Source organism: Falco naumanni, chromosome 3 (assembly GCF_017639655.2).
Source record: "Falco naumanni isolate bFalNau1 chromosome 3, bFalNau1.pat, whole genome shotgun sequence".
In the NCBI taxonomy this organism is placed as follows: domain Eukaryota; kingdom Metazoa; phylum Chordata; class Aves; order Falconiformes; family Falconidae; genus Falco; species Falco naumanni.
In genome coordinates this window covers 35,732,523-35,758,800 of record NC_054056.1, presented here as the reverse complement: position 1 = coordinate 35,758,800, position 26,278 = coordinate 35,732,523, and the positions used below count along the sequence as shown (strand labels likewise).

General features: G+C 43.1%; 1 protein-coding gene across 7 annotated transcripts in view; it reads left to right on the top strand.

Moving 5' to 3' along the window:
- TSNARE1 (t-SNARE domain containing 1) overlaps nucleotides 1-26,278 on the top strand; it is a 506,791-nt gene that overhangs the window by 6,440 nt on the left and 474,073 nt on the right. For 5 of the 7 annotated variants that reach the window (XM_040587253.1, XM_040587255.1, XM_040587249.1 and 2 more), the window contains exon 2: nucleotides 9,940-10,029. The exons of 1 other annotated variant lie outside the window; for it this stretch is intronic. The gene's annotated coding sequence lies outside the window, so the exon portion shown is untranslated. Of the gene's footprint in view, nucleotides 1-9,939; nucleotides 10,034-26,278 lie in introns of all 7 variants that reach the window. One more of the 7 variants, XM_040587251.1, reaches the window with a different exon arrangement.

Here is a 26,278-nt window from a genome sequence, read left to right as displayed (position 1 = left end):
TTTCTAGACTTTCATGAGAACCTCCTAATTTCTAAAATACCTAATTTATACAAGTTGAAACATACTGTTGAGTAGCTTGAGATGTGATTTATCTTTCACAAATGTTTTGCTTTCTTCTGTTGTCAGCCTGATGTATCTCCAGCTGCTGTCTTACCTGAGTACCTGTCGCTGCTGGAGAGGCCCTAATGTCAGTCCCATCAAATATTCTGCTTCAGTTAGTGACCAGGAGCAGATACTCAGTGAAAAAGTATGAGAAATTAAACTTATAAGAATATACTTCTTCTTAAATAGCAATTAATTTCTATAATATAGTACGTAAGGTCATATAGTAAAATTAACATATATAACAGTGCCTTTGTTTTTGATTGCTGTATGCTCTGATATTTTTCCTTTTGTTTTGAAGACTTAAAGATGTTGGGTTTGTCTCTGCTAAAGCCACTGTGGACAGAGGGTTGGGATCAGTGCAGACAGGATCAGCAAATAAGCATCGCTGTGATCAGGGAAGTGTGCCCATCTTGCTGCTTACCATCATACATCGCTTTACATACAGGTTATGTACATGTTGTAAAACTATTCAGATTTGTAGTGGCTGTGAAAAATCAATTCATTTTACTAGGATGCTTTCACTAATGATAAATAAAGCAACAACGACAAAAAAAAATAAATAATGAAATGGGTGTGCCTAAAGTTGTGTTGAGGCCATTGTATGTTAGTGGCTCCATTTCTTGGTGTCAAGGTCCTTCAGCTTCCGTTAATTGCAAGTGCCTGAAGACAGAAGTAGGTGGCAAAATGTGGGTGTTGAAGCTCCAGAAATGCTCCTCTGAGCTTTCTGATGCTTCTGTTATAGAGAACAACTGTGAGCTTCCCAAAGCCCTCTTTAAGTATTGATCATGCATCACAGGGAAGTTTCATAGGTATAGGTTGTTTTTCTAAAAATATAATGGATTGCTATCCTGCTCAAGTGCCAAAACTGATCCCTTGGAAATGCATTTAAGTGAGTGGTGTAAACAGTACTGCAATTACAGTAAAGCAGGATGCTGTGACTGACTCTCCTTTGAATTTGAAAAAAAGCAGATTGACAGACTCACTACAGATATTTTTCTGATTATAATCTTTAAAGCTTCACACAGATAGGTTTCTTCTCCTTTGCCCCAAACATAAGGCGATGGAAAAGATTTCAATTCTGACTTTGGTTTTGTCCGCTCCCCCATTTATGGAAATACCTGCAGTTTATTGTAAATATCGTCGTCTTTGTGTATGGAAACAAAGATCTGGTTTGTTGTTTATTTTTTTTTTTGCTATGGGTTTTTTTTTTTTTCCTTTGCACATTTCTCAGATGTACCTTTGTTTCCTTCTCTATATAGAAATGTCCCATGGGATCTGAGGTCTATAGATTTGCTTTTCTCTCTTGGTCCGATTCCTTTCCTAATGCATTGTGTTTGTCATCCTTTTAATAGGGCTGTGGGTCCTAGTCCTGTTTGCAAGGCATCTGAACAGAGACTCTAAAGAGAGTGTGCAGAAAGCAGTCTGGAGGTCCTCCTGTTCCTGGGGCACTCGTCTCCTGCCTTCCTGCACCTCTTGGTTTTGACTGTAAAGGAGGCCTGCAAGAAAGCTGGAGAGGGACTTTTTACAAGGGCATGTAGTGATAGGACAAGGGGGAATGGTTTTGAGCTGAAAGAGGGTAGATTTAGATTAGATAATAGGAGGAAATTCTTTACTGTGAGGGTGGTGAGGCACTGGAACAGGTTGCCCAAAGTTGTGGATGCCACGTCAACTGGCAGTGTTCAAGGCCAGGCTGGATGGGTCTTGGAGTAACCTGGTCTGGTGGCAGTTGCCTGTTCCCATGGCAGGGGGGTTGGAACTAGATGATCTTTTAAGGTCTCTTCCAACCCAAACCTTTCTATCATTCTATGATCACTTTTCCTTTGGCTCCTGGTAAGACCAGGAAGAGCTTTTGTGTTTTCCTTGGTGGTTGCTTTTCAGGCTTGAGATGCTGCTGGCTTCTTCAGCCCCATTGGGGTGCAATATCCTCTTGCTGGGAAGGTTCAAGTTTTGCTGTTTTTCTCTGCCAGCAGAAAGGAAAGTGAGAATATAAAGCTTTCCTTTTTGCAAGCGAATTGCTTTTCAAAGTCTGTGGTTCTTCCTGGGTTGGGGCAGTAATCCTTGGAAGCAGGTGGTGGCCTTCAGTGTAAGGCAATGAGTGGTCTTCACCAGTCTTTTACATGCAGATAGAGCCCCTTGGCTGATTCCCTCCACAACAGCTTTGGTGGAGGAAGACTTATAGACCTGATGCTTTTCTTGCTGCTCTCCCACAGCCTAGAGAGGCAGGTATTTGTCATGGTCACTTAAGGACTGGGTGGATGTTTTCTTGATGGATGTCATCTCAAAACTTACCAGCCCTGTGATAAAGCCCTTGTAGTTGTCTGAAGCAATGCTTTCCGGTGGTTCATTGAGCTCCGTTTCCATTACTTGCCTTTCTGGGCAGACTGAGGCTGGTTGTTTTGCCTGGCTGGCTGCACATCTCTTTGCAAAGTTGCTCTCTGAAGGGGACAGGGGTGACCTTACACTTGCTGATTTGGTAGCTGGGCTCTGATGCTGGCACCCTGCATTACATCTTGTAAATAACTCTGGTTTTCAGTTTCATTTCCTGGACCTGTTTACACCTTGCCAAAAATAATTACAACCTCTGAGACTGGGGTTTGCTGGATGAGGGGGAGGAAGGCACAGAAAAACCTGCAATCCATGTTTTTTTCGTGCACTTTCATTGACGTGGTGCTGCCAGTGGGACTGGGATCTCCCTTCTGGGGCATGAATCAGGCTGTGCTTGCGTTTGCTGGGGATCACTCCTATTGTGTGCATGAGATTTCTTTCCCTTCCTCTGCTCAGTATCATCTTAAATTCATGTCCCAGGCAATGCCTCCCTTGCCTGCTTTATTACCTCTTGAAGTGTTTTCCCAAGTATGTCTTGCGCTTGGATAAACCTCTTCTGCTTTCCTAGACTGCAAATCTGGCTCTTTCTGCAGTCTTCCTCCTCCGGCTGCTGTGTGCATCCTTCCTCTATCCATGCAGAGGCACTTTTCTGCTTCATAGCGTGTTTTTTGAGCACTTTGGAGCCTATGCATCCTCCTTGAGAGGCGGATGGATGCCATAGCTCCTGGTTTTGTATCCAAGCCGGCGTTAGCTGTGGTCATGTGTGGAGCCGGTGGGGAAAGCAGGAGTATTTTTAGTGTGCATTTCTTTGCGTCGCTCAGGGGCCCGCCCACAGTTGAGTATTAAAATAATAGCGGGGACATTGGGTAAGCTCTGCAGCAAAATGTTGATATGCAAATTGCCATCTTAAGAGCAAACCTCAAGGCGATTTTTGGCAATGCATGCAAGGCTCCGAAGCAGTGTGTTTTGAATAAAGATTACAACAAGGGATTTTGCCCAGAGGGCACGCTCGTCTCATTTATTCTGAAGCTTAGCAGAGCTGGTAATTCAGTGTTGGAAGCCAGCAGGGTGAAACATATGCACCTTCAAAAAGGTATTAGATTAGCATTGGCAAAACAAAATGTAATGTCACCTCTGTAACTTAAATTTCCAGGGTTGCAGAAGCAATAAATCTGGTTGCATTTCATTTGCAAGTCATTCCTGGGCACTGTCCAGGAAAGAGGTGGCTTTGATGGCTGCGGAGTTGGTTTGGGAGGTTTGGACGCATTATCTGGTAATAAATGAGTTTGTGCCAGCTGCCTCAGTGCTGGTTTGACTTCTGTCTTCAAGCTGGTGATAGGTGGCTTGGCTGTTTCAAATATTGCAATAAGAAACTGGATAAAATATGAATCACTTCATTTTTTATTTTCCTGCTTATTGAGTTCATGGTGGCACTATTGGGAAGGAAACAGCAATAAATTAGGAGAACAAAAGCAGTGATTTCATGGTTCTTACTTTGTGACTGGCCAGGTTGGTCTTGCGTCCATCAGTACTTGTCAGAGGTACTACTCCTTTCTGCTGCCAGGCTTGCTTGTATTCAGCAGCTACAACTGGGTGGCTGTGCGAGTTCTCAGGTAGGTTAAAGCAGTTATCCTGCTTCAGTGAGTACAAGAAGCACTGAGGGAGACTGAGAGGAACTATTACATGCCATGGAACCACTAGCCAAATGTTGCCCTATTTAATACTTGAGGACAGAAAAGCAGGCGGCAGTTTTACCCTCTTGATAGTACCTTCTGCGCTGGCATATCTTCTTTTCTTTCCCATTCTTGCCCAATACTCCTGTTTTATCCTTGATCCTACTTTTGAACCTTATTTGACGTGTGGTGTGTCTTTGTGTCATTAACTGATGCATTGAAGATGTTCTTGATGATTTGGAACACTTGCAAGAGCTCAGGTCCTTTCCCTCCCCTCACACACCTCATAACTAGACTACAGCCACAGTTACTGAGCAGATCCTGCGTGCTGGTGATGGGTTATATTCAGTAGATGTTTCCTGGGCAGAGCTGACCAAATGTATTTGCTTGTGGACCATGACAGCATCCTCAGACATTGGATAGGAAGGCTGGAAGACTGCATCCACAATGCTTTTCTCTCTTGCATGTGATTTCTCAGGGACTTAAATAATCTGAGCTGAGGTGTGCGTTGGACTTGTACACCCTGTTAAATGGGCCATGGCTGGACTTCAGTGAAGTCAGTGTGCCCAGCGGAGTGGTGCGAGAACGTGTCCTGGAGCTTGGTGTTCCTTGTTGCACATCACACTGCCTTTGGCTTTTTAGAAGTCTTGGTTGACTTCTTAAGAGATCAGTTGAAATTTTTGATGGAAATTGATGAATCTGTGCCCAAATCTGTCAAGTTTTGTATAATGGTTTAAGTATTTAGATATTTAGGTAGTAAGAGTAAGAGTAACTTCGTGTGTGAGTGTTACTGTGCTTGTTTAGGGTATAACTGGTGAATAAATGTTGTACAGGTTTAGTTTAACTACTTATAAAATAAGAGTTTTAAGAGACCGAGGTCAGTGGACTTGCCCCAGTGAGGTGACTAGTTGGGAAGTGGATTTGAGTCATTCCATTTATTCCGGTTCTTGAGGAGTGAGTTCTGTGGCTCTTCAAGAAATACTGATTTGTAAGTGTTTTCATTATCCATTTGTTGTGAAGCCTGGGCATTGCTGGGGGAAATAAAAGTTTGTATCACAATTAATATGTTGCTCTAGGATTGGAAACTGGCAGTACAAGGCAACTTCTTATGAGTTTAGGGGTTTGTTTGTGTTGGTTTTGGGCTTTTTTTAGCTCTCAGAGATTGGTACAGATCTGTAGCTTTTAGAGGGATAATCTTCAGTGAAATGAAAGTAGTTGGTAGCTACTTTTTCTTTCTTTCAGCGTAGCATGGAAGAACCAGGTGGCTGAGACTGTGGGAACACGTTCTCCTGACTTTGATACAAGTTGGTGTTGATCAATTCTTAGTTCACTTGTGTCCTTTTGCTTTAATTATATGTTCCAACACCATAAGACTTTTAAATATCATATTTTGAGGGTGTTCTTTGCCAAAACTGCATGGTTTAAGTGCAGATCCTGTTGGCAGGCATCTCAGGATCTGTTGACTTCCCTCCTTCGTAGCCCTGTCCTTTCTTGCCTAGATTTCCCTCCTTAAAAGTCAAACAAAAATTGATAAAATAGCAGAGCCTTTTAAAACATTAAAAGAAAGTACATAGAAACACAGAAAATGATGGTCTCATGAGTATATGGCCCTGTGAAGATCACAGTGTCCTCAACAGTGCTGAGTGAGTAGAAGAAAAACATCTTCCTTGCTTGGTTCAGGCACATCTTGAATCTTTGTTGTGTCTGTCCTTTGCTACATCCTGTACCTCTGTTGCATTAAGCTGGTTATGTCTCCCAGGGCCCTTCTTTGCTGCCTTACGCTTTGTTGAGATGTTGACTCTTCCCTCCAAGGTTATGAATCTCTGTTCCTGACTTTGAAATGCTCCACATTTCTGTCTCACCGTTCTTCTCTCTCGATGACATCACCCATGAATCGTTGTTGGGATGCTCTTAATTTTCCTCAAACCTTGTTTTTTTGATGGTATATCTTCAGAAAACTTTGCAGCTGACTGTCATGCCAGTGTTTCTGTCTCTCCAGATTGTCTCTGCATTTCTGATATTTCCCATCCAATCTATGTTCAAGTTTCTGCATTCAGTCTCCTATTTTAAGGTCTTTAACGCAGGAGTCATCAGCTTACTCTGTACAGCTTTTAACGTGATGCAGATGTGATTCCAAAGTGATGCTATGAAAGGTTGATAATACCTTTCAAATTGTTGTTGTGGTAGTTAACAGTTTTGGGAATGCTGCCCATTTTTATATATATTTATGTGTGTATATAGAAGTATACACTATATATACATATATATAAATGTATGAAAATATATATATAATATATATATTGACTAGAGACAAAAGTTAACACATTGTAGCATACTAACATTTGAAAATCTCATAAATAATAAAAGCCATGTATTTTTCCTGTTCCTACCTTGGCTCCTTTGTTAGTTATGGTATTAGCTGCTTTGTGTGGAGAAAATGAAATGGTGAACTCTGATCTTGCCGGGTAAGAAATATTTTTTTGTAAAGCTATGCATTTAGACTAATTCTGTCTGCCATACAATGTGCTGAGGATTTGTGATCCTCAGCAGGCATTTGACAGATCTTAACTAGTTATGCTATGTCTTGTCAATCAAAATTAAACGCCTACCTCACTCCTTCCTACTTTCTCTCTCTCTTCCAGATTTTTTATTTAGGTTGGTCATTAAAATTGCTTATAACCATAGAAACGAGGAGAACCCGCCCCTTACGTTCCAGATCTTTAGTGTGATATTCTTGTACTGACATCATGTGAGTTATATACACGATGGCTTAAAAAAACCCAACACAAAACCTGCAGGTCGCAGAGTTGTCATTAATTCCTCCCTATAGTGGCACCGTTTCTACAGATGCCAACCAAAGATCATGTCCCTCTTGCAGTCCTGTGTGGTGTCCAGCAGGAGAGACCCTGCTGTGGAGAAACAGCCTGACAGGATCGATTCGGAGAAGAAAACAGATACTTCCATGGGATGGGAAGGGTGGGAGGATGAGATAAGGAGAAGATGGGTCGTGAAGCAGTCTCATGTGCAATGTAGTGCATGTAGATAACTTCAATATTGGTTTGCATCCTCCTAGGGCTGCCTGCACCATTGGGTGCTCTGAGAGATGGGCATAATATTGATACTTCTGTAGAACTGGGCCACCATGTTTCTCTGCTTAAGGACCCAAGTTCCCACTTGGCAGGGTGGGATGTGTCATGGCTTAACTTGTGAAAAACTAAAACAGTTACTGATTTTTGCTTGTAGAGGCAGTTTAAAAATGTTTGACCCAAGGCCTCATGAAGGTGGTAGAAGCCCTTACCTTAGAGGCAGTAAGCATCCCGAGATTTCAGTTCTGGATTCTCTGTGCTGGACAAATAATGTTGTTTTCATTTGGAGCAAGATTGCTCCATGTGAGATTGTTTGAGGCAAGATTTCTGACTTCCCTGTCCCACCCACCTTAAATTGCACAAAGTCACGTTAATATTGGTTGTTGGGTTTTTTTTTTTCCCTTACAAATTCAAGGGTTAATTGATCAGATGAAAGTAGTTAACTGCAGCTGTCAGCATTGTTCTCTATAACTCCCTCAGTTTTGCTCTTTGAATTAATTATGGGAACTTGGTAACACATGGAAAGCAATACATGTTGTTAAGGAGTGACTTTCCTGGGGACGTGATGGCAGGGCTGGAGGGATCCTCTGCTGCTTGCAATTTGCTGGGACCTTTGAACGTGCTGAGATGGAGCGTGCATCAGAGAAGGGGAAAGTGCAGTCCTGGTGCTAGAGCAGGTTGATGTGTAATTTAGCTGTATACCAAGCCGTTACCTCTGCTTTACAATAGGTTGTTTTTCTATTAGATTTTAATCTAATAGATTTATGATTTTCTAATAGATTAAAAACAAAGAAACAAAAAAAAAAACTCCTCAAAAACCAGTGTCCCACAAAACCCAGAAAATATGCTCCCAAGACTGTTGGACGTTGAAACATAGACTTTCTGTTTGGTTTTCAATGTGTAGATGTGATCCAGTAGACAGTGGTACTTCATATTGATGCCTCCTTAGCTGTGTTAGAGGAGGAATGGGATCTGTACAAGGTGTCCTGCGTCTCTGTGGTAAAGTGCAAGTGCTTTGTGTGATTACAAAGAGGGAAGGTTGCCTCCTTGAGAAATCACAGCATGGCTTGATGTTTGGAAGGTCCTCACAACGGAGATGTGGATTGTTCATGAGGCAGTTGGATGTGGGAGTTTCATCACTCTTTCTATAGGAAGGCTTGTCCCTTGGGAAGATTAATTTTGACCTTTGGCCAGAGAAAATAACAAGGAAGGAGCACTGTGTGATGTAGCATGACAAGATGTTGCTGGGCAGCATCCTAAAGTTGAAACGTCTGTCTTACCCTGTCATCAAAAGCTGGTGCCGACTGCTGTGATTTAACTTAAAGGTTTTGAAGGTTTTTTTGTTTTCATGTGTTGGAGCTTCTGCTGTTGGCTTCTGAGGGTGTTGTAGTACATTGTGTTCATCAAAGAAGAAGAATGGGTAATTGTGTGATTTTTCTAAGGGTACGAAAACTCAGGGCAGGAGCTCTTTGAGCATCCTTTGCTGCTCTCTCCAGCCCCAGTGTCATCCCATGTGATCTGACATTCTCTGCTCTCCCATCCCAAGGAGGGATTAGAATGCTTTGTTGATAAGTCTGGAAGACTGAGTCCTGCATGATGATGCTTCTCCTTCTTAAAACAAACCAACCAACCAAAATTTTCAACAGTTTGATTAAAGTATTTTCTTTGAGGAATAATTGCTGTAAAAACAGCGTAATACTTGTATGTCCTTTTTTTATACAGCGTAAAAGTGCCTCTACCTGAGTTGCCTAAGCCATAATTTTTCTTATTTCCTATTTTATTTTTTATTAAGGCATGATAAATTGCATTAAAAGCATGTTAAATACCTTTTGAAGCATCGGTTTCCAAATTTGGGACAAAAAATTTGAGTTGTAATAAACCCACTTCCCGTACATGCATTTTAACATCATTAACTAGAGTCTTCAGAGTTGTCTAAGCTATTGGATCTTTACAGATGTTCTTCTAAAATATGCAGTTGTGTATTTTTCTATATGAATATATCTGTCTGTTGCTCTATACACAGCATGTGCACATGCACTCTTGTACGAATAATCTTCCCCAAAGTAAAAATTTATTTTTTTTCCTCTTTCTATGTATTTTAATTAAAAATCAGTTATAAAGATACCACAATTATTTTTCAGTCTTCTGGTAACTGCTTTATAACAGATCGGCTGGTGTTAAAAAGGTATGAGTCCTTTGTGTAGCTTTGTGTTACACTATCCTAGCAAAGATTTTACTCTGCTGTGCTGAGTCCACTTGGTTGTCCCAGTTGCATGCTTCTAGCTCAGCCATCCCTTTAGTTGCATGGGTTTTCTTTTTGTTGGGGATGTAGGAAAAATGGTGACATATCCTGCTGAAGTGGCTAAGAGTGAATATAAAATGTGAGACCACTAAGCAGGGGGTAGTGACAGTTACATGAAATCACGAATTGCAGAAGATGAAAATTAGTTGCTGTATTTCACTGAGCATCCCCTAATTTTTGAACCCTGAAAGTGGTAGGTGGTTTTATGTATGTTTTACCTTGTCAGGAGATACTGTGTAGACCAAAAGCAAAGCTTGCCTAATACATATATTTTTCTTTAACAAATTCACATGGTGTTAAAACTACCAAAGGCAGTCAAAGCTAAAGATACAGCTAAAACCTCGGTCTTGGGAATGCCTGCACTTCAGACTGGGGGAAACAGAGCAGATAAAAACCTGTATGAACTTTTCACTTTTGATTTTTATTTATTTTCCTTTTACCTGAACAGAGACGATACTGCTGAGACGGGCCTTGGGTCTGTTAGGCTATTGCTGCGTGGTGGTGAACTAGTGGATCCACAGCTCAAGGAAATAAAATTGTGGGTGAGATTTTTTTTCTGTTTTCTTTCTTTTGATAATCCTTCCTGTTCCACGTTATTTTGTTTTGTGTTTTTTTTTTTTTTCTTCTTTTTCCCCAACTCCGTATCCCTTAAACTTGTTGGAGGTGATGCTCTATTTTGTAGACCCACCCTCTAGACTTGGGTGTGCAGGAATGCTGTGGGCTCAGTGCTTGCGTATGTTCACCTCTGGATGGCATCTTCTGCTCTTGTGGTGGTTTCCTTGTTTTAACTGATCAATATTGGGTGAGCTCCATCCAAATTCTTCCCCTAACAGCTGATCTTTCCTGACTTGGCTGGTTCATTAAGCTCTGGGATGTCCCACACTCACAGTGTATTGACATTGAGTTGGGCTTTCTGGCCAAAGCGAGTATTAATGGGTATGCTCTGCTAGGAACAGATGGTCAGGGAAAGTACCAGTTTTCAAGGTGTAACAGACTGTGTCTGTAAAACCTATAGCGTTTTTTTATCAGCAGAAATGGTTTTCTTAAACTACATCTGTTTTTCCCACCTGGAATACTGTTAACGGTAATTTGTATCGTGGTTAGAATAGTAGTTTCATATACTCCAGCTTAATAGTAGGAAATAAGTCTTCTCTTGGGTATTTTTGGCTTGGTATCTGTTTCTCCTTCGTAGAATCCTAGAATTAGAAAAAAGGAAGGCTTTTATATATTTATCTGAATCAATTGATTATCTTACACTTAATTCTTATTCAAGAACTCATGATCTTTGAAACACGTCCTTAAAAAGGATTTAATTGTCTGTTTTCCATAGCATGGGGAGCATTGGCATGTTCGTGCCCTGTTTCATGTACAGAGCTAAACAGATTTGTAACATTCAGTAAATAGTATGCAGAAAGTATGCCTATTAACATCCTGAGTAATCACCAACAACAGAGTAAATACGAGGTTAATGAGATTAACAGGAAAGAGGAACTTAAGTATTTGAGTGCACCTCCCCACGGCCCCATAGCCGGTGGCAGCCCTGTTTCTGTTGACGAGCCCAGCATGGCTGTAGACGCAGTAGTGATTTTGCTGCTGTTCCCCATACAATACTTAATGAGTTCCTACTGCTGGCATTTTCTTTAGTTACTGTATAATATTATTAAATCCCACTCCTTGCAAGAGGATTATAGTGTTGTGGTTTTTTTTTTTTTTTCTCTTTCTTTCTTTTAAAAGTAAATCTTTATTTGTATTTTTTGCTATTTGTTTCTAGTGCTGTGGCTCGGTGATAAGGTGGCTGATTAGCTGTTTTCTGAAGTCTTCTCCCAGGCATCTGCTACCCTCCTAGATGTCTCCTCATGGCCTCTGGAAAAATTGGCCCAAGTCTTTTCTGGGAAACATGCTACTGTCAGAATATTGTACTCATATGCATTGAGATGTAGTCCTTATTTTCTTATTCCAGGCTCGATATTGACTGATTTCAGTTGTCCTTTGCCTTCCTCCTTCCAAGTGCTCTCCATCACATATTCTCCATTAAGTCTTGCAGGGAGAGGAAGACTGATTTCCAAGCAAAAACATGACCTTTCCCCACCCCCCCACTGTAGTATCACTCAAGCCCTCTCTCTTTTCCAGGTCGGTGGGTTTTCTGGACATGGTGCTCTCTGTCCATCTTCCTCTAGCATCTTCTGGCAGTCATCAATGTTTTCTCAATGTCACTACCTCAGAATTATATTTATTTGAGTTTTCTCCACCCAACACTGCATATGGGTGGTTGACTCAAAGCTCTAGGCACCAACTCCCCTTACTGGTCCGTTGACAAACTGCAACTTGTTTTTTTTATATTTCAAATGAAAATGCCTTACTGAGAAACCTGTTTTGTTTACTGAAGATAAATCTTGTACTTATGACCCTAGCTTTTCTTTTTACAGTGGTTCTGATTAAACCATGAACCTTCAATTTAAACAATTCGGGTAGAGTATGGGCACTGCATATTGCCTACATGAATTATTTGCCTCTTAGCTTTTGATTTTATTTTTTAGGGTTTGGGTTTGGTGGTTTTTTTTTTGTGTGCTGTTTTTGATTTTTTTTAGGTTTTTTTTTTTTTTAGTATTGCAAGTTACTTCCTTCAGGTTTCAATTGAGTAGGACAGTGATTTCTCTCTCCTGTCAGCTCTTTTACATTTTGGTGTGAGAATGACTGGTTAAGGGATCAGGAGCACAAGCAGTGTTCTACTCTATCCTTCCAGTTGCAGGGAACAATGAGGGAAGAAACAGGAAGAGGCAGCAGATCAATACCTGGCTCCAAGCCTGGTGTTACTGGCTGAATTTTGGGTTTTTTTGATCACTGGCCAGTTTACACAATACCAGGCCTACTGGTAACAGATGAGGTATACCTGTCTCAAAGCAGGAAAAGGACCTTTGCACAGGAGTTTGCAGCATTCATGGAAAGAGATTTAAACTAGATTTGAAGGGTGAAAGGGATAAAACCAGGCTCGAAAGAGATATGCCTGGGGACGGCATGCCAATGTTTGAGGGACAATGTGCTAGTGAGTTCCTTCAGTCTGATGTCTTGGTTGTGGTAGAGGATGGAGATCTGTGTGGCAGAAAATTCACAGGGGTTACTGATGTGTTGGAAACCATAGAAGTGCCTGAGAATGGTCAGGTAGGAATTGGGGCTTCTTCCCCCAGCAAAAGGTGGCAGGATCAATAGCCCCACCAAAGTGCATCTGCATCAAGGCACACAGCATGAGGCATCGGACAGGAGCAGCTGGAAGACATTGTGCAGCTGGAAAATGTTGGCATAGTTGCTGTCACTAAAACACTGGCGCGCTGCAGGGGATGGCTGTAAACCCTTCTGAAGGGATGGGCAAGGAGGGAGAGGCGGCGCAGCAGCCCTGTATGTTAGGGAGTGTTTTGACTGTCTGGAGCTTAATGATGGTGACGATAGGGTCGAGTGTTTATGGTAGGAGTCAGGGACAAGGCCAACCAGGCAGGTATCCTGGTGGGAGTCTGCTGCAGACCACCCAACCAGGATGAAGAGGCAGATGAAATACTCTACAAGAAGTCTCACAATCGCTAGCCCTGGATGTCGTGAGGGACTTGAACTTAGCAGGTGTCTGCTGGAAGTACAGTGCAGCGGAGAGGAAAGGGTCTAGGAGACCCCTGGAGTGTGTGTAAGAGCTCCCTGACCCAGCGGGTGAGTGGGCCAGCCAGGGAAGGCGCCCGTGGAGGTGTTGCTCGTGAGCAGAGGCGGCCTGGTGGGTGATGTGATGGTTGGCGGCCACCTTGGGCACAGCGACCACAAAACGCTGGAGTTTCCATTTCCCGGAGAAGTCAGGAGTGGGGTCAGCAGAACTGCCGGCTTGGGCTTCTCCAGGGCAGGCGTTGGGCTGTCTAGGAGCCTGGCTGACAGAGTCCCTTGGGAGGCAGCGCTGAAGGGCCAAGGGCTCCAGGAAGGCTGAGCGTCCCTCAAGGAGGAGATGTCAGAGGTGCAGGCGCAGGCTGTCCCCACGTGTGGGAGGGCGAGCGGGCAGGGAAGGAGACCAGCCTGGCTGAAGAGAGAGCTTTGGCTGGAACTCAGGGGAAAAAGGAGAGTTCGTGACCGTTGGAAGAAGGGGAGGCAGCTCAGGGGGGCTGTAAGGATGTTGTGAGGTTATGCGGGGAGAACATGAGTAGTGCCAAAGCCCAGCTGGAACTTACTCCGGCTACTGCCATAGAAGACAGTAAGAAAAGTTTGTATAAATACATCAGCAACAAAAGGAGAGCTAATGAGAATCTCCATCCTGGATTGGATGCGGGGGGTAACATAGTGACAAAGGGTGAGGAGAATGGTCCCTAATGCCGCCTTTGCACCAGTCTTTAGTAGTAAGACCAGTTTTTTCTCAGCTTGCCCAGCCTGCTGAGCTGGAAGACAGAGACAGGGAACAGAATGAAGCTCCCGTAATCCAGGGGGAAGTGATGAGTGACCTGATACAGCACAATAACGCACACAAGTCTATGGGGCCAGGTGGGATCTACCCGAGGGTACTGAGGGAGCTGGTGGAAGTGCTCATCAAGCCAAATCCAGTCATTTATCAGCAGTGCTGGCTGAGTGGGGAGGTCCCAGAAGACTGGAGGCTAGTCTGTGTGACACCCATCTAGAAGGGTAGGAAGGAGGATCTGGGGAACTGCAGGCCTGTCAGCCTGACCTCCATGGCAGGGAAGGGTATGGAGCAGATCATCCAGAGTGCCTTCATTCGGCACGTACAGGAGAAGGAGGTGACCAGGCCCAGCCAGCATGGGCTTATGAAAGGCAGGTCCTGCTTGACTAACCTGACCTCCTTCTATGACAAGATGACCTGCCTGAACAGATGAGGGGAAGGCTGTGGATGTTGTCTATATGGACTATAGTAAAGCCTCTGACACCATCTCCCACAGCATTCTCCCAGAGAAGCCGGCTGCTCATGGCTTGGATGGGTGTGCTCTGCGCTGGGTAAACAGCTGGCTGGGTGGCTGAGCCCGAAGAGTGGTGGGGAACGGAGTTAAATCAGTTGGTGGCTGGTCACAAGTGGTGCTCCCCAGGGCTCAGTGCTGGGGCCAGACCTGCTTAATATTTTTATCAGTGATCTGGATGAGGGGATCAACTGCACTCTCCTTTTGTTTGGAAGCAACACCAAGTGGGTAGGCCCAGCCAGCATGGGCTTATGCAAAGCGGGTCCTGCTTGACCAACGTGACCTCCTACAATAACAAGATGACCTGCCTGGTGGATGAGGGAAAGGCTGTGGGTATTGTCTCTGAACTTTAGTAAAGCCTTTGACACTGTTTCCAAGAGCATTGTCCCAGAGAAACTGGCCCTTCACTGGAAGACAGACATTGAGGTGTGGGAGCATGTCTAAAGAAAGGCAACGAAGCTGGTGAAGGGTCTAAAGCACAAGTCTTTTGAGGAGTGGCTGAGGTAACTGGGGTTGTTCAGCCTGGAGAAAAGGGGGTTGAGGGGGGACTTTATGGCTCTCTACAACTACGTGAAAGGAGGTTGTAGCAAGGCGAGTGTCAGTCTCGTAAGTAATGAATGATAGGATGAGAGCAAATGGCCTCAAATTACACCAGAGGAGGTTTAGATTGGATATTAGGAAAAAATTCTTATCCAAAAAGGTTGTGAAGCCCTGGAACAGGCTGCCCAGGGAAGTGGTTGAGTGACCATCCCTGGAGGTATTTAAAAGACCTGCAGATGTGGTACTTAGGGACATGGTTTGGTGGTGGACCTCATAGGGCCAGGTTAATGATTAGACTTGATGATCTTAAAGGTTTTTTTTGAACCTAAACAGATCTATGATTCTGTGATTGTGCCCTGTCACAGCTTTGCCCACAGCTGAGATTTCCTTTCCAGACTGCATTGCTGGAAGTGAGCCCAACATCTTGGCATTGGCTGGGCAAAGTGGAAGAGCACTTGACTGCTTCTGCAATGCTGTGGGAGGGAGGAGATATAATTCCACCAAATTGCTGTCCAGCAGCACAGCTTGGAAAGGTCCTCTGGGTTCATCTCAGCGTGGTGGTTTAATGATTTGCTGCTCTTTAAGAACTGAGAATCATACAATAGTTTGGGTTGGAAGGGATGGCCTTTAAAGCAATGACCTTTAAAGGTCATCTTGTCCAACATGCCTGCAATAAGCAGAGAAGTCTTCAACTAGATCAGGTTGCTCAGAGCCCTGTCCGACCTGACCTTGAACACTTCCAGGGATAGGGTATGTACCTCCTGTCTGAGCAACCTGTTCCATTGTTTCACCATTCTCATTGTAATAAATGTGTTGCTTGGAAACTGAGAAGATGGGGTTTTGATGGGAATAGTTTCTCCCTTGTCTTGTGAAGACGCGATATAGGTCAGTCTGAGAAGAAAGTAGCTCTTGAGTTTGCTTGGTGGGATGGTCTTTCTCCACTTTCCCACAGTTCCTTTTACAGTTGATAACTGGGAGACCAGTTAAACTCGGTGATGCTCTCTCAGTGCTGAGGCTTTGGCTGTGAGTCACAGTACTGGTCAGCGTGCAGAGAGCTCATGCTGATGCTTCCAGATGTTGCAGTGTAGTTGGACAGAGAGCTTGCTGATATGGAGGACAGCAAGACCTTCATAAGAGGGAGGAGGAAGCTGTTAAAAGCCACAGCATGATTGCTTGTGGTTTTATTTTGATCTCTTTGCATAGAGAAAAGTGGTGGAAATCGTAAATGGGTGTACGTTAGTGCAGAGGAGGGACTTGCACATATTCCTGTGCAAGGGCAGGGGAAACTATTCAGGTTGCTGCAGCATGTTACCAATATTTGTGTATGAATGCTTAAAATTTTGCAAGAGACTTTTAAAACCTGAGAAATCTATTTTGTTATCTTATAAGTGGATGATTAAACCCTCCACATTTTCTTCTTTTTCACTGTGGGAATCTTGAAGTCATTACACTTGTTTTCTTTAGAAATCATACTAAAAGCAAAGTGTGGCTTCATTATTTATTTATTTATTTAGGGAAAGCGCTTCTCTTCCTGTTTTATTGAAAAGCACTTTAATTGATCTTTCAGACTGTTGAGAAGAGGACAGAGAAGAAAATATTTAATGCAATGTGTAATTCTTTCTGGTTTTGCCTCAAAATAATAAGCCACTTTGCTAAGATTTATGTATCTGAAGACATTTTATGCACACAGTGCAGCTATGTTTTATCTGCCTACTGCAGCAGGCTGATGCAAAGAAATGCTTTGATCAATGGTATGAACTCGTTCAGGATAACTCCCAAAATGTTCCAGTGATAAACACAGTACCACTTTCTTGCCACCTTGATTATAATTGTATCTTTTTATGTTTGTGACTTACATTTTCTTAATTGAATCTACGTGAAGGTTAAAAATTAAAATGATGCAAGTCCATTTCTTGCTGGGCTGTACTAAAGCAGAATAACACCCCATTTAACCAGGAGTCTTTCCTATGCATTTTGCAGCACTAGGACACTTTGGAGGCAGGTGAGGTGCCTGTGCCTTGTCTTTTAATTTTCCTAGATAACGCAATGCTGCATTACAGAGTGTGTGGAAGCCTGGCAATTGAACACAGATTGCCTGAATTGCAGAGCATCGCTTCAGTGTTAACACCTCCCTCCTGTCTATTTAATGTGAAACACCTGTGGGGATTTAGTGCTGTGCTGTGCTTACCTTCAAGGTTTGAGGTCTGAGCTTCTTCAGTCTGCGCATGCTGGCTGAGTCAGAAGTATTTATGGGCTGGATTCATCTTGCTTTGGCTCCATTGTAGTCAAAGGTCAACTAAAATAATGCATATCAGGTCTTGTTCAGTGGTTGTGATTTGTGGTGGCTGAGATGTGGACAACATATGTATTAATTCACACCTCCATGGTTTGCTTTTTCAGTACTAAAGACTTCTGGGGATATCTGGACATGGTTTGGAATAGTCACTGAGAGACTGTGTCTGCAAGCTCTCACTAAAATAATGAGCTGTGGCCTGTCATGGTGGGCTGAAGCAGAGCTTTTTGGAGGTGTATGGCAGCGTGCCAGAGGAGTGATGGAGAAGGGACTGAGCTTGAAGCCCCCATCGAAAACCTTTTGCTTGCATGTAGACAGACTAGAGCCGCACAAACACGTGTCCTGCTCTTGAAGGTCCAGCTGGTAATCATTGAGTTTGTGCATTGCTGTAGGATATAGGTATTGTGAGCTGGAAGATGTGCCAGCGCAAGACAAGAAGGTTCATTCCTGACTTGCTTAACTTAAAATTTATTGGAGAGTAAAAGGAAGCGAGGAGATAATGATCAGCATCAGAGCCAGCTGAGAGGCTGGAAGCAAATCTCAGCTCACAGCAAGGGTGTTTCAGGGCAGTAGTTCCTGAAGGAAGCCTGATGTCCCACAAGGACAGTTTTGGGAAGTCCTTTGGAGCCTAGGAAGACTGAGGAGATGTGGACCGTGGGGTTGTTGACAGCTTTCCATGCTGGTGAGTTTCTCCATGCAAGAGGTTCAACTTCCTATAAGTTGCGTGAATGTCTCAAGTAATTGAACCACCTTGTTGAAATAGCTTTCAATAATTTGGAGGTGTTCAGCTGCATTTGTTTGAAATATGCCGTGTGCCATGCCTTAAGAGTGCATTTTCAATGTATTGTTGGGTCTCTCTTAATTTAATGCTGAGCTTGAGAAAAAGCCCCTGTCTGCCCTCTCACTCCCTAAAAAAAAAAAAAAAAAAAAAAAAAAAGTGACAACTAAGCAAAAGAATTTGTCATGAAACTAAATTCACTTAGAAATACCTAGTTTAGAAGGGCATCTTTAGAAGCTCATTCTGTACTTTTATTGCAAGGATGGTGTTATACTGCTGTACTATATCAGAGAACTGTGTAACAGCAACTCCTCTGTCCTGAACAACTGCCTAGAGCTGTAGGGTTTTGTGTTTAGCCCGACAAATATTTTAGCTTGGTCTTTCCAGGGGTAAAATGAAGGAGTAGCTGCTCTGAAGGATTAGTACAGGATGAGTTAGATGTTTGTAAAAGGCGTTAAAAGCCACGGTTGCTGTAGCTGGATTACATCCCAGTGCTGGAAATGGGAGGCAAGATGCAGTGGTTCGTTGTCCTGTTGCAGATCCTCCTGCTGATGGACCTGGCTGCTGTGGGTAAAGCACAGGTCTGGTGTGAGCATGGCAACATGCATCTGGATTGCAGGATGAAGACAACTGGTTATTTGTTTAGAGTGTGCTTAGATGAAAGTTGCTAAGATCAGATGAAAAGGGGAAAAAACCCTAACAACTAACCTCAAAATCCCTCATGCTTCCCAGCATCAATCATAAAAAGAATAAAACCCCTCAAGGATATTTCTTTTCTCTCACAGTTTCAGTAAGCACTACAGGCCAAATGCTTGTGCTCACCACAAGGAAGCTGTTTCTTGACCCCAGAAGCTGCATCCCATCATCTTCCCCCTTGCTCTCAGCCACGAGGCAGGAGTAACGCAGCCCACTGGGAAAGGAGATGCACAAAGAGTAGCTTGCAAGCAGAGAGTGGTAGTGTCCTCTGTATGTCCTGCCTCTGCAGCATCACCACACAGGTCCAGGATAGGAGCCAGCCAACATCTTTGATCTAGGTAGCCACTAGCTGGGGGTATTGACACCTGTTTTCCCACTATCAGGGTTATCTGGTGATCCAGCAATGCTTGGAGGAGCCCAGCTTTTGGTCCGCTGGCTGCGCTTGGTGCTGGTTTTTTGCTGCCTTCTCAGAAATCACTCTCAACTCAGCTTGCTTTTTTTAGTAACGTGCATCATTTGTAATACTAAAGGCTCTCCTGCAATGGAGGAGTTTTTGGCTGTTATTTTTAACTGAATGTTTCATTGATCTGATTTACAGCACGAGCTGCTGGCTGCTATATTAGCAAGAGAGAGGAGAGCCAGCCATGGTGTGGGGCAGGGAAGAAGCAGTGTGGGGAGGTCTTGAGTTATCTCTCTTGTCAGAGCTAATGCATCGCAGAGCTGCAGCCCAAAGATGCCTTTTTGCATCATTCTAAGCCAATAAAAGTCAGGGCTCCACTCTCTTTTAAGTGGATCCATGGACTTCAGCCCTATGCAACATTTTGGCACTGGTATGCTGGTGTCTGTGTGGTGAGCCAGTTCCAGAGCCTGATTGATTCAAAACAAAATCCTACCAGAAATAATAATAATAATAAAAAGACTTAGGGGGAAAAAAAAAAAAAAACCACCACAAAACCAAACACGTAGATTTTAGGTAGATGATGGGATGTAGTCTGAGCTCTGCAAGGCAGCTTGCTGCTCTTGCTTGGGTTGAATGAATTTTGCTTGCAATCCCAGCTGAAGAGGCTGAGTGCCAGGCATCAGGATATAGTGGGACCTTGGTTGGTGCAGCAGGGTGGAATGTGGTTCCTTTTGGACAGCACTGTTGTCTGTGATGTGGAATGCAAAGCCTCTGTCGCTGATGCTTTGCTACATGGTGACTGCAGCCCAGAGCTAGGAGCACCTGAAACCTTCAGTGATAGGTTTGAGGGTTCAGCTTAGCCCTAACCAAGTGTGTAAATAGCTGCAAGCCTGAGGAATGGGTTGTTTTTCTACTAGGTGAACAAGAAAATGAAATATAAATACAATGTTTGGGGTACAAGTATGAAAGTGGGAACAGAGGAGCGCCATTAAGTTGTTTGCAGAAATGGATATTTTTTTTTTTTTAATGGTAGTTGGAAGTCTCTCACTTCTTTTAAAGCTTTCTCCTGTTGGTGTCTTTCTGCCTTTTAGTAGGCTGGCTGAGTTAACCACATCAGAGAAGAGTACAGTTTGCTGATTTTCTCTTCTGTCCAACTATCAATGAATGTGTTCAGGAAGCACCTAAAGACTTAGTATCTCAATGTCCTCAAGGAAAACAGGAAAATTCACAGACTTGCCTGTTTTTTTGGTATAATCCAGTCAAACAGTTAGTACGTGTCCTGGTCTAGATTACCCATGTATGCTGCTTGCTGTCTGTGTGGTGCTTGGGATGATGCTTTGGAGAATGAATTGAGACATGAATGGAGCTTGAAGCTGCAGAGGGGAAGTGTCCGTGAACACAGGGAGTATGTGGAGAGATTGTGACAGAAGCATCATGGTGACACAGAGTAAGGGAGCAGAGCTATCGTGGCAGGAAGCATTTTGTACGGGACATGGGCAGAGATGCTCAGCTCCACTGTTGGCTTTGAGAATGCATTGCTCTGCAGTGCTCAGTGCTATGCAGGGTAGAAATGTGTGGTTTTATCACTGCTAAGGCACGTTAAGCAAACAAAAAGGGCTTAGAGACCCTTCAGTTGAAGGGGAGTGTGTCTTTTTTTCAAGAGACTGTTCTGAAAGTTGGATGTTTAGGACATAGTTTTCCTGATCTAAAATAGCTGAGGCATTTGGTGCACTTGGTAAATCCCCTGGAGGTGGAACCAAAGAAATAGTAACATCAAGGAACCTAATTCTGAAAAATAGCACCTCTGTACAGTCAGGGTGGCTATCTTTGTTTTAGAGATCCTGAATTGCTGAATTGTTTTATGACAAGTGTGTCTATGTCGGAAGTTAGAAAGTAGGGGTGAGGTTCAACCTGTCCTGTTAGTTTGAGCTTCTTCATATTTTCCTGTTTTCTCCTTTGGCTTGGCATTAAGCTCCCAGCTGGAGTTTGGACCATGAAGGGCCCACTGAAGTTAGTGATAGTGCTGTGTGTCAGTTGTCTGCTTGATGACATGCAACACAAACCTCAGTCCTGTTCTTCCAACAAAACCACATAAAGAGTTTCTCCTCTACTTGAGAAACTGTGTTTTCATTGGATGATGGTGTTCGGAGGGGAAGAAGTGAAGTCTTTACATTGCAAATGCAACAGCAGATAAGCAAAAGGGCTGAAAGCTTAAGGCTAGCCAGTTCAGGGCAGCAATCCTTTGCACTTTGCTGGAGGGGGATCCTGGCTACTGAGACTTCTGCACTGAAAGCCAGCTGGCAGATGGGAGATAACTCCACACTGTTCTTTTGTGTTGGTATGTGTGACTTTGCCAAGGAGGAGGTTCCTGTCGCACTGGGTGCTACTATTCATGGTACTAATGCAAATTTCTATGCTTCATCATAAGATGTTCTGGGCCTCTGAAGATAAGTATGCTTTCGTGTCGGAGGTGAGGAAGGTTCTTGCATACCCAGACTTGCTTTCTGAGGGCTCTTTTCCCTGAATGCCCAAATTAGCTCCTTTTTCTGTGGAGATGTTGTTTGTAAATTTTTTGTTGCCTTCCACTGACTTCAATTTACCAGTGACCTTTCTTGCAGCCTGAATGCGGTGGTTTTGGTACTGTGAGCAATATAAACTCTCTTAAATTATACCTCTTGCCCCCCATCCATCTCAGTTTAGCTTTGCAGGAGGATCGTGCATTATCACTTGGAGTTTGCTTTCAGAGTTGAGGAGGGTGATAAATGCTTGTGGTAGAAACCGGCTAACATGGACTCCTTTAGGTGGCTCAATATGTGGAGAAGAAAGAAGAATGGATTTTTAATAGTGGGTTTTTTTGGGTTTGTTTTTTTTTTTCTCTTCATGATAGAATTGTAGAATGGTTTGGGGTGGAAGGGACCTTAAAGATCATGTCTTTCCAACCCCCCTGCCATGGGCAGGGACACCTGCCACTAGACCAGGTTGCTCAAAGCCCCATCCAGCCTGGCCTTGAACACTTCCAGGGATGGAGCATCCACAGCTTCTCTGGGCAAACATGTTCCAGTGTCTCACCACCCTCACAGTAAAGAATTTCCTCCTGATATCTAACCTAAACCTACCCTCTTCTAGTTTAAAGCCATTCCACTTTGTCCTGTCTCTGTGTCATCTTTTTCCTGTGTTTTCTGGGATTTTAGGCAAAGATGTTCAGGTCAGTTGATTTTTCCTGTCCCACAACTAGAAATGACAATTCAGGTCATTGCATTAAAGGCAGCTGTGACTTGGTGATAAGCTGGACTAGTGCAAACTCTGCCATGTGTGCTTGCCTTTGCATGCTTCTTCTGCACCTGGAATTGTTTCCACCTCCATGAGATGACTTTTGATTGGAAACCTACAGGTGTGTTGCTGTATTTTTCTTAGTAATCTCTGGCACTCCCTTAATTTTTACACTGCAGTTTAGTGGAAGGGCTGTTGAGATCCAGCTGTGTTGGCATTCATCAATTTTGCTCTTGCTTAACTGCAAACAAGACTGTGTTAGATGGCAAAAATCTTTAAAATAGAAAAGCAAATTCATGCAATGAATGATGTACATTAGTTTTTGGAGTAAAGTGACAGAAATTGGATCATTGTTTTAACTGAAGTACTAAATTTCTGTTAGCACCCTGCGATACTTAATTGTGGTCCTGATTTCTTGATCAAATGGGAGGGTAATATGGGTGAATGCATCTGCTGGTGGATGCATTTGTGACAGATTTATGTTGGAAACACACTGTGTAATTTGCTGGTTGGGCACTGTATACTTGGGGAGCAAGAAAGTAGTCTTCAGGTCTCTGGTTGTGGAACATCTGCTCCTTGGAGGAGGTATATTGCTGTCCATGAACTGATACCCTGCTGCTTCTCAGACTACGTATATGTGAAGAAACGCAAGTGGCTGAAGTGACTCCAGGGCTGGAGGAGCAGTGGCTGGCTGCACTACTGTTGGCTACGCCACCAAGATTGGCCTTACTGTTGGTGGGGACACAAACCAGGTTGGTGGGGACACGAGCCAGGATGTCACAAAAGAAATGTCTGAAATACAAGCTTCAGAAGGAGGATCTCCGTCGCCAAAGAGCAAGCAGAAGGCACCTGGTTTCCTACAGGTGTGCCTTTCACCTCCTGACACATTCTCTGCCCCTTGCTGTCTTTAGTTGCTTCCCCACCACAAGACAAGCTGTGACTCTGGCTGGGTGCCCATTTTTTAATTACTTTATTTATTTATATATATATATATTTATATATAAAATAAAGTTACTCAGGGGTAATCCGCATGCTGGGTAGTTTCTGCAAGTGTTGTGATTTGAACTACTCCACCCTTGATTCAGCCCTTAATATTTCACTCAACTTTTAGGGTGGTATGATGTTTTAGGATTTTTCCCCCCCTTTTTTCTCCATTTTCCTTGAAGCTGTCCAAGAGCTTCAAGTTAGGGAAAGGGCAGGAGAGTGGGACTAGTACATGGGAAAGTCAGGGTAGACCATTGATGGTTCTTGTATTGTAATTCTTTGTGGCGATCATCATCATGTTGCTGGGAAAGGCTGAGGAAGTGGCTCTGTCATTCCGTGACCATGGGAGGCTGGCCATTTTGTTTGCAAATATGGGAAAACTATAGGATGAGTGTCTGGAGGCAGTGCCACGGTAACAAGTAGTAAAGGTTTCTCTGTCTGCTCCAGAAGATCTCCTGGTGGGGAATGTCGAAAAATGCATCTCCTGTGACTTCTGCATCCCTTGTGACACAGCATCTCTCTTGACTTTTGGTAGCCTATTTGTGGAAGTGTTCACGGAACATATTCTCCTACATATTTTCCCATCTGTCTTTTTTCCCCGAATTCACTGGCCTTGGTGTATGCTTAAGAATAGACATGCTTTCTGCATTATGTTGAGAAGGCAGCTAAGAATTTATTTTTTGACCTTCCTGTGTTTAGATGATAATATTTTTAGTATCTTACATGATGGCTGTTTCTGAGCCGATTTGTAGTTTGGACTTTCTTTTCCCATTTAACTTTAGAGAAGAAAGCTTGATCATTGTCTTAATCCGAAAGATAATTTGGGGTGTTCTGTCACCCAGACGAGGTTGTGCAAGGGGCCTTTTCATGGTGCTTTGTTACCCTTTTACATTGTTTATAAAATGCCTTTTCAAGAATGGATGAATTGGGCTTGTGGGATTTACAGTCTGCAAGAACATACAGTCGCTAGGCTGTACAGACCCTGAAGAAGCATGAAAAAAGAGAGACCCCAAAATATCATCCTTCCTCTACCCTCAAAAAATGTGAAATGGGGAGGAAGAGATTGTTACTCTATGTAATTTTTTTAAATTATTTTTCATTTTTTAAATTACCTTCCTCACAGTATTGGTGATTAGATGGGCTTTTTCTTTTATTTGTCACCCCATCTTAAGTTGGCAGGCAGACAGCTAGGGATGGTGTGGCCTTTTCAAACAAGGGATAATACAAACAAGAGCATCTGGAATGACTGTAAGATTGTAAGATACAGAAAAAGTTTCCTGTAAAATTGTATCTCTTTGGGATGTGGTGTATCCCTTGAATGCAATGTAGTTGGACCCTGTTCAGCTGTGTAACTTTTGACATGGATTGGCATCTGGTTCTCTGAAGGCTTAATGGTGCCTTTAATTAAAAGTAGTCTAGGAATTGTCTAGTGAGACACAGGGTTCATTTAGCTCAAGAATCTCTCTTTTGGGTAGTGACCAGTAATATGCATGCTCAAAAGAAGAGAAAGTAATGTCCTTATATGCAAATGTGGTGATAATTTCTCCCTGGGTTTCTCCTGATGGTTAATCATTAAGGCTGGCTTAAGCATTTGTGCTGCAACTTAGTTATGACAACTTTGACTGGCCTTGTTATACACTTCCCTGTGCCTTTGGATGCTTGAGTTCTTGGCCTCTGCAACCTGTGCTACAGTTAAATTACTCAAAAAAAAAAAAAAAAAAAAAAAAAAAAAAAAAAAATCACTTATCGCTTGAGAGTTTCCTGACTTCTCATTTTTTTGGGGGAGAGATTTCCTGGGTTTTTTTTCTGCTATGGGGTAGGAAGTGTACAGGTTCCAAATGTCTTCTCTAAACTGTTCCTTACTGAGTTTATTTCTGCTGTATTTGGTACCAGTCTGCTTTCTAAATCAAACTTACTCCTTCGGGGTGTCTCCTTCCTTCTCCCCTGTTGCCATGGGGCAAGGAGCATTTTTGCTGCTCATCTCTCCCCTGTACTTTTGTGAGCTCCTCTATTGAAAAGAAGATCCAAATGGCGTTGCACTACTAATTTTACTTTATAATTTTACATTGCAATAACCAATAATAATTATATTTTACATTAAAAGAATCTCTGTATTATTCTGTCATCTTTCCTGTGCATCCTATTGCTTACCTGAAAGTAGTTGCCTTGGGCTAAGTTACTTTTTGAGGTGCTGGTGGTGACATACAGTTCCTTTTTGTTGGCTTCAGTTTGTGTCAGGTTCAAGTGGTGATGACACTGGTTCCAAGGGACTTGACTTGAAGAATTTAGTGGAGACCTGTGACTCCTTCCATGGTCAGTGGAGCTCCTTCGAGGAGTCTCCAGTCTTCCTCCCTTGACTTCAGAGAAGCCAAACTGGATTCCTAGACACAACACTTCAGTTATGTGGGTGAGCTTGGCCACAGAATGGCTTTTTCTCCCTTCCTTTTTTTCCTCACATATTCAGGGAATTTAAACTGAATTCATGTTAGTGTTTACTACTTTCAAATGTGCTTACATGGCACTCTGGCTGCTGTTCATACCTCTGCAAACCTCTTCCTTGCACATCCCAGTCCTCTGAACGATCAGAAAATCTTTGACAAAGCATTTAATTATCTGTGTTCCAGTCTCGCTGCCTGGACTTGGCAATATTTATGATTCTGCTTATGTTTGCTTCCTTCTAAACTGGTGTCCTGGCTGGAGAAACGAGGGTCGGGATTCCTGGTTGAAGCTCACCAGTTGTGAGCATGGGGCCTGGTATCCCTGAGCTCATGCATCACCCATGGAGCAGCTTTGAGCTTTCATCTCTGCTACTTGTGATAGTTTGTCCACATTAGAGAAACTCAGTGGAAAATTTTCTGCCATTAGTAGCTCTAAAATCAAGCCAGCAGCATGAACTGC